Below are 9298 nucleotides of genomic sequence, written 5' to 3'. Positions count from 1 at the left end.
TCACCTCTGCCAGTCTCTGGCACAAACTGAATCATTCACACACATACACCCATGATTCGCATACAGTTTTTGCATTCGTTGTAAACATATTTCTAAACTCTCGTTGTGCTGTCATGAGATATCACTCCAACCTCCAGTTCAATATGGAACACGTAGCATTCATGCCTCCATTCAACTTTCCTGTCGTGTGCCACTTACATCGCATAAGTTATATGGAAGTAACGATATTCAATTAGTTAACGTTGTTCTCTGAAATTTGTTCATAACTCCTCGCACTAGCCTGCTAGGGAAATACGCTACGCCACACAAGCTGTCTCACTGTACATACTTAATACTACCCGTGCGTGATCGGCTGCGTCACTCGTGTGCGAAGTCAAATCGGAAAGTCTTTGCCCCTGTTTTGTATTAGCCAAAGTAAGGTACATACAGGTAATGACAAATATACATCCAAACCTACATACCTTACACTGTTTTTCCACATAGTCCCCACGGCGATTCACACATTTTTTCCATTACAGCACTAAATTTGATGCGGCCCTGAAACAGAATTCGATTATGGAACCACCTTCGGACTGCTGTCTTGGTTCATTGTTACTTGTGATCGCTGTCCTGCCAGGAATTTCTGCAGTGGTGTAAAACGTGGAAATCAATAGGGGCGGGGTCTGGACTGTATGGTGGGTGGTCCGGAATGGCTGGAGCTTTTAGGCAGTTCTGATTGCCACCCCTCGGCCTTTCCTGACGGCCGTCCTGGGATGTGACACTGTGGAACAATAACTGTCGACATTGACGGTTGCACCTTGAGGCGTGAAATCCATCAGGAGCAGTACACGTCTATCTCATAAGGCCGTTAACATCACTTTCCCAACAGATGGCGCTGAACGAAATTTTTTGTCACAGGGGAACCTGAATGTTTCCTCAACATGCTCTGCTACTTGAATTCCGGTGTGAAATGTAGTATCCACGTTTTATCGCCAGTAATATGGGGGTACAGGGAACTTTGACCCTCTTTGGAGTACCATTGCACATGATTCAGTGAAGACATCATTCGCTTGCCTTCCATCATGTAGTTCAACTGCTTAGGCTCCCATTAACATGAAACCATAAGAGACCATAAGGGCCCTTGAACGATGTCGTAAGCACTCCCATATAATATGCCAAGCTCCCGGGAAATGGCCGTGATGTGCACACACCGATCTGCTTTCAGCATTGCATCCGCGCGGGATTATGGTCATCAGTCAGCAACAAACGCGGCCTCCACGATCTCTCATTGAGATGCAAGACCTCATGTCGAACTAACAACACCACCACGACCTCACAGTTCTCAAAGGTAGTCAGTTTTCCCCACGTGTGGGCTGCATTTCCCTGTAGTTCTCGGTGGGTGTTCGTCCCTTGCTCCATAGAAAACAAATCAAGCTTCGTTGCCCTAACGTCACGGACGTATGAACCACAACCACCATCTCTAAGAACTCATAGCAGCGCCGCGCGGTGGAGCCACCGAAATATAAGGCCGGAACCAACCAAGATGTGCCCAACGCTGGGAATGGATATGTTGACTTCGAATTTACAACCGTAATTTGGCTACAAAAAGTTGGGGCTAGGACTTGCTGATTTGCTCTCATATATGTAGTGTCCCCGTCGCGTTTTTCAATCTGTATCTGAAGGATAATTTCGACAACCTCTGTAGGGATTTTGATACGGTTCTCACTGATAGACAGACTGTTTATTTACGAGGAAGGTTTGAGTCTGAAATTTATTATGGCTATGCAGGACAACTCGTCTGGCTGTAGGCACAGGGGGAAACCGTCGTAGGTGGCTCTCTCACTCAGTGGAAACTTGGTAGGATGAAAAGCTCCGTCTTTAGGCCACAAGTGGCCCTTCCGGGACCGTCCGGCCGCCGTGTCATCTTCCGAGGAGGATGCGGATAAGGAGGGGCGTGTGGTCAGCACACCGCACTCCCGACCGTTAGGACGGTATTCTTTGACCGAAGCCGCTACTAATCGGTCGAGTAGCTCCTCAATTGGCATCACGAGGCTGAGTGCACCCCGAAAAATGGCAACAGCACATGGCGGCGGGATGGTGACCCATCCAAGCGCCGGCCACGCCCGACAGCGCTTAACTTCGGTGATCTCACGGGAACCGGTGTAGCCACTGCGGCAAGGCCGTTGCCTGGTAGGATGAAAGAAGAGTGAAAATAAAGTGACACGTACTTCGACTTACAGTCAATAGTTTTCGAGAAAATGACACCCCAGCTTTCGACGCGACTTCATCAGTTCAATAGCGAATCGTACAGTACTTAACCTAAATTATCCAAAGGACAAACACACACACCCATGCCCGAGGGAGGACTCGAACCTCCCCTGGGATCAGCCGCACAGTACATGACTGCAGCGCCTTAGACCGCTCATCTAATCCCGCGCGGCTGTAGTTAACTGCCAAAGCATTTGGAACAAAGTACCAGAGATCGATGCGAATCTGGAAAGCAATGGAGTCTACAGAATCCGAAGTACAGAAAGGTGGTTGCGCCTGACATTGATAGCTATAACGTTTTGGGGAAAATTTAACTTTGTATAAAAAAGGTAGGGTAGTGGGAAATGCGTTTTTTTTTTGTCTTAGAAAACAAGGAAGTCAGACCTGCCGAGACAGAATCTGAAGCTGAATGAGAGATTCTTTGGACAAGACTCTTTAGGAAAAATGGTAATTGGATCATTCAGTCGACCAGCAGACTCACCTCCTAATGTAAGCTAAAAGTTTAAAGAAAACCTCATTTGTTTGCACGTAAGTTCCCTAATCATACTGTAATCATTGATGGAGATTTTGGTCATGCAGCAACCCAATGATAAAATTACAATTTTGGTAGAAACGATCATGACAAATCATCCTTGGAAATGTTATCCAATCCCTTCTTCGAAAATTACTTAGAACATAAAGATTGGAAACGAACTCTGTACACAAAAGTTGTTGTACAAGTCACTCGTGAGTGAGACAGGAACTGAAATTTAGGCTACCGAAACAAAAGCTAAAATGTTCATATATTCCTCTACAAAGGAAAAACCCAGAAGAATTACCCCACTTTAATTTTGGTACCATGTAGAACATACCCTGAGCCAAAATATAATGAGATATCTCGAACAAAATGACAAAATGACCTACTTCATGCCAGCCAGCATGGTTTTCGAATACATCGAGCATGGGAGACACACAATTAATCACGGGATATAGTCAGAGTTTTGACCGAAGCAGTCTGAAAAATGCAGTATTTCCTGATTTTCGAAAAGTATTTGACCCAGTACGATATCTGCACTTCCTAGAATATTGCTCATGTGTGGAACCTGTACCAAATAGGGCAAAGAGAGAATATTTAAAAATTGCGAAGAACTGCAATAATTGTCACAGGTTAGTTTTACATGTGAGAGAGTGTTACAGAGATGGTGAGGGAAGTGAACTGGCCGACTGTTGAAGATACACGTAAGGTATCCAACGAAAGCTTCCTTAGATGGTTTCAAAAACAGCTTTATCTGATTACTTTAGGAATCTACCAATACCCTCTACATATCAGTTTCATAGGAATTGTGAGGATAATTAATTACTGTACTCTTAGAGGCACTTGAACAATCATTCTTCGCACGTTCCATACGTGAACGAAATGGGAAGAACCCCTAACAAATGGGATAATAGGACAGATTCCCAGCAATGGAGTTAAAAGTGGTTCGTAGATATAGCTGAAGGCGTAGATTGGATAACATGTGAGAAATCGAATTTGTTTCCGAGAGAGAATTGAAAATGGCAATCAAACAACTGAGGCAGGTTCACGACTACATTGTACAGTGTAAGATAAGTGACCAAGCGCAGGTAACAGACATCTGTCAGAGGAAACGCAGCAGAATTATGCCATAGGGCTGCAGTGAGTGCTCAGAAGGCTCACATTACCATCGCACCTGTGACAAGCCGAGTGCCACTTCAACGTTCATGGTGCTCCCGTTAGTCAATATTCCTACAGAAATTTCTTTTTTAAGACTAATTTTTGTTTTGGAGCAGCAAGGTCCGTCTGCTCAACCTGCTCTCCTCTTACACACACCATAAAGAGAGAAGGAGAGAGATCCTGTTTCTGGGACTACCTGAAGAAGGGTTCCTCTTTCTATGGGAAATAGTTGCTGGGACCATGATATGAAAATAACTTGCCGACTGATGCATCAAAATCACATTTTGCCTCCTAATTCAACAGATGGACGTTAGATAAAAAACTCATTAACAGCCTTTCAGTTGATTGTGAACCCCACTACTACTAATAAGAATATATAAATTTGGTTATCTATTATTTATCGTAAGACATGAAAACCAGAGAACTGGAAGAGTCCAAGGAATGTAGCACACACTGTAACACTGTCAGCAGGGGTGTAATGGCGGCCGCATCCGATATTCAGCACAGAAGTCCGAACGTGTCATCACCGAGAGCGATGGTGCTGGTTCATTTGAAGGACTGCAAGATATATCTCCTATAAAGAATTTCGACCATCAATCCCGCTAAACTACACTTCCTCAACGGTGGTAAAGGGTACATAGCGTACTGCAGAAGAGACAATAACATTGACACAGAGGATTTTGGAACTATTCTTAATATTTTTACTGAAAAATGACATTTTACAATTACAAAGTATCACACAATGGAAGAATAAGAGGTGTAAATATCAAATCTCTAAAAAGACTTATGTGACTCCTTGCTATATTCGCAACAGCTTCTCAGATATAAAATACTGGTGGGCTAAAAGCTCTTAGAGAAGTTGTAAGAGTCGAGGGACATGAAAGGGAAGCAGTGGTTGAAAAGGAAATGAGACAGGGTTGTAGCCTCTCCCCGATGTTCTTCAATCTGTATATTGAGCAAGCAGTAAAGGAAACAAAAGAAAAATTCGGAGTAGGTATCAAAATCCATGGAGAAGAAATAAAAACTTTAAGGTTCGCCGATGACATTGTAATTCTGTCAGAGACAGCAAAGGACTTGGAAGAGCAGTTGAACGGAATGGATAGGTCTTGAAAGGAGGATACAAGATGAACATCAACAAAAGCAAAACAAGAATAATGTAATGTAGTCGAATTAAGTCTGGTGATGCTGAGGGAATTACATTAGGAAATGAGACACTTAAAGTAGTGAAGGAGTTCTGCTATTTGGCGAGCAAAATAACTGATGATGGTCGAGGTAGAGAGGATATGTAGACTGGCAATGGCAAGGAAAGCATTTCTGAAGAAGAGAAATTTGTTAACATCGAGTATAGGTTTAAGTGTCAGGAAGTCGTTTCTGAAAGTATTTGTATGGAGTGTAGCCATGTATGGAAGTGAAACATGAACGATAAATAGTTTGGACAAGAAGAGAATAGAAGCTTTCGAAATGTGGTGCTACAGAAGAATGCTGAAGATTAGATGGGTAGATCACATAACTAATGAGTAAGTATTGAATAGGATTGGGGCGAAGAGAAGTTTGTGGCACAACTTGACTAGAAAAAGGGATCGGTTGGTAGGACATGTTCTGTGGCATCAAGGGATCACCAGTTTAGTATTGGAGGGCAGCGTGGAGGGTAAAAATCGTAGAGGGAGACCAAGAGATGAATACACTAAGCAGATTCAGAAGGATGTAGGTTGCAGTAGGTACTGGGAGATGAAGAAGCTTGCACAGGATAGAGTAGCATGGAGAGCTGCATCAAACCAGTCTCAGGACTGAAGACCACAACAACAACAACAACAGCTCTCATCCACGTGGTCACCTAGCGGAAAACCACTCAGAGAATGTTTGAGTCTCAAACCCATATAAAATGGTACGCAAACGTTCTCGAAAAGGGCTACTGGAATCAGGAAACTTGTTATGGAGGCCAGTGAAAATATCTACTGCAATGCCTTTCGCGCAAAATGCACCACTAGATCTCACCGAAGATAACTGCACACGAGACCATCGAGGTCAGCGTCCCTCACCTGCAGACCCCACAAACTGTCTCCAAACTCTTAACACACCTTCCCTGACCACGTCCTTGCGCACCACGCTAACTCTCAACACATATAGACCATTTTCACAAGTACACGAAAAGTCAGCGAAATTCATGAGCTGATGCTGTAATAGGAAGTTCATACCTCACTGTAGAATGTCACTCATACTCGCAAAAAGCATTTTATTTGAGTATGAAAACTGCAGAACTTCTGCACCAAGGTTAACTGTTCCATTTCAGTCAATAGTAACAAAATATCCTTCTTCTGAAAAGTTACTCTTAATGGTGTCTATGCACTATGTTTAACTGAACAACTCGTAACTGGTTATGAAGTATAAAACGCAATTATCGTGATATTTCGCCTATATTTCTGCAGATCGCTTGAAGGAAAATAATTACATTGTTAATGTCACTCTAAAGTGCCGTATTAAACAAAATATATCAACAGTGCTGTTACCAGTTGTGTATCGGAATCTTTGCAGCTGAGTGCCGCACGTTAGCCGACAATTTCATTCAGTTCCTGATCAACTGCGTGTAGAGCACCATAGTTCAGACTGGTTGCAGCATTGACTATCACTGATCACCTTTAAGACACAGTACAGCTTTTACAAAACTGCCGTTGAGAGCTACATTAAATGAGACCACGTGATAAGAACCACTACAACAACCCATCAACAAGAGAAAATAAAATAAAGCGAGGAAATAATCATGCAGCACATTTAAATAAAGAGAATCACTGACATAGCAAACTGTGATTAAAAATGTCCGCAGCTCGTGGTCTAGGGGTAGAAGACAGTGTCGCATTGCGCGACGAGCGAGCAAGTCGTAGTTAACTTCCGCCTGTGCTGCAGCGCCGCTTGTGTCGAAGCTACTCAATCTTGTTTGTGTATCGGTCGGAGTCACATCGTAGTTGCGTAGCGGAGTTTCTTGTCGTTTTCCTCTTGGCGACGGTGTTTTCTGCCCGAGCCATGGTGTCTGTCGAGTCTTCTAAATTTGTTCCTGGTCGAGCCATTGTTCGTTTCAGTTTTGACAAGAGTACGCGTCGTGTTCAACCTGGCTCCTAACAAATTCACGATTGGTTGGCTGATGTTATCCCTGTTACACCTGATCAGGTAGATACTGCTTACTTTGTGAAGTTTTATGATCCCATTGAAGTAGAACGGCTTCTCTCTCGAATTGATTCTAAAGTGTCGTTTACACATCGCAATGGTTCCGTTAAAGTCCTCCTTGAAAATATCGCACTCGAGTATACACCGGTTATAATTCATAACCTTGCTCCTGAAGTGGACGATTCATTTCTTAAAACAGCGTTGCTTCCGTTTGGAATCATACGGCATATCCGATGGGAACGCCGGTCAGCACAACATCGCTTCCAGTGTTATAACGGTATCCGGACTGTGGACATGTGCGTTAAAAGGAATATTCCTTCCCACTTAACTGTTTGTGGTTACCGAATCAATATTACGTATGCAGGGCAAAAAGGAACACGTTTTCTCTGTAACGAAGGCGGTCATCTCAAATCTGATTGTTAGCGCCGTGCTACTGTCCTGACGTAGTCTTATCGAAAACGTCTTCCTTTAACGCTAGCAGGCATAGTATCTTCGCAGTCACCTGTCAGTCACTCTCCAGCTTTAAGCGATGTATGGGCGACATAACCCCCTACTCCTCGCGAATTTCCACTGTTACGGTTCGTCCCAGAGGGAACGACGGCTCCTGAAGCGCAAGTCAAACGCCGCGCCGGCGGGCTGAGGGTGTAATTTAGCTACATAATTTTCATTTTTCTTAGATTAGGTGAAGAATACGTGTAGGAAGCTTGCGCATGTCGTCGCTTGCTGTAATCGTAAATATACACATGAGTGATGCTAAATCTTATTATCTTTACGCCAAGAAATGTATTATCTTCTCTATAGCATTCAAATCGTGAGCGACATCCATAATATTGTATATGAAATTGGTGAATTTTCTCATAGCCTCCTGGACACTTTCACAACTCAAACTGTCAAATTTATTAATTTAAGATGACTTAGCCTTAAATTGCTTGTGTAGTCATGTACGACCACAATAAACTATAAACAGTGAAGCGTTGAGGAAGTATGAATGAAAACAGTGGCGTATTTAAGTTTACAAAATAATGACAAGTTTTATTAATGCCGGCCGCTGGTGGCCGAGCGGTTCTGGCGCTACAGTCTGGAACCGCGCGACCGCTACGGTCGCAGGTTCGAATCCTGCCTCGGGCATGGATGTGTGTGTTGTCCTTAGGTTAGTTAGGTTTAAGTAGTTCTAAGTTCTAGGGGACTTATGACCTCAGCAGTTGAGTCCCATAGTGCTCAGAGCCATTTTTTTTTTATTAATCCTTTTGTAAGTACAACTGGCTGATAAAGTTTATACAAAAATCACAAACACAGATCAGAAAACGGAATAGCGTTTGTTTGGCAAAGCATTCATTGGGATGGAAGCTATACAATGTCTCCCTTGAATCAATCCTTTTACAATACAATATGACTTTGCTGACATGAATCCCCTGCGAGGCTCAACTTTATGGTATACTTGGTAGTAGTTTATTGCATTTGAATAAAATGCGGTTCACCTGATAACAGGAAGATGTGAATAACATTTAACAAACGTACGCCGGCGCAGCAGTGTTTTATCCTTTGATTCAGGCGGCAGCAGGAAACGGCGCGCTGTGGACGGGCAGCGGTGCGCTCGGCAGCTGTAGAGTTCTGACGTGTCCACGAAAATTTGCGAACTGGGCGGTCTGCCGTTCTGTTTATCATAACACGGGAAACTTCCCTTTCAGATCACTGAAATCCCGGCAGATTTCAGTGTGAGGTGCACCCGTTCACTGTTCTGGCCAAATCAATCTGACTCACAGGCGCCACGGTGTGTGCTGGAATTATCAGAAGTCAGACGGCCGACTTAGGACTTATAATTTCACCTTCATGACGCACGATATGTGCGATGTAATATGCAGTTCCACTGTCAGTACAGCTGGAAACTGCCACTGGCTCTTAGTCCACCACAAGATACAGAAAACAGGTCTCACCTACTAGGGAAAGGCCGGACGACGGCGAAGGTGAACAACCACAACCAATTTCCGCCCAAGCCCTGCAACGGGAGCCGAATTAGCAAAAACCGAACCGTCCCACAGTGCAGAAATCAATGGAACTATCCTCTATTCACTGAATTTTCCCCTCTTGACTGTTCTATTGGCCGGGTAACCAATCCATACGCAGCTAGAGTTTTCCCGCGTTTGCTGGGCAAGCCTCCATTTTGCACATGACGAGAGGAGCCAATCAGCGGCTCTAAATTTCTCTTGTCCGAAAAAAGAA

This window comes from Schistocerca nitens, chromosome 4 (genome assembly GCF_023898315.1).
Source record: "Schistocerca nitens isolate TAMUIC-IGC-003100 chromosome 4, iqSchNite1.1, whole genome shotgun sequence".
NCBI classification, from domain to species: domain Eukaryota; kingdom Metazoa; phylum Arthropoda; class Insecta; order Orthoptera; family Acrididae; genus Schistocerca; species Schistocerca nitens.
Note: the sequence above shows the minus strand (reverse complement) of the source record.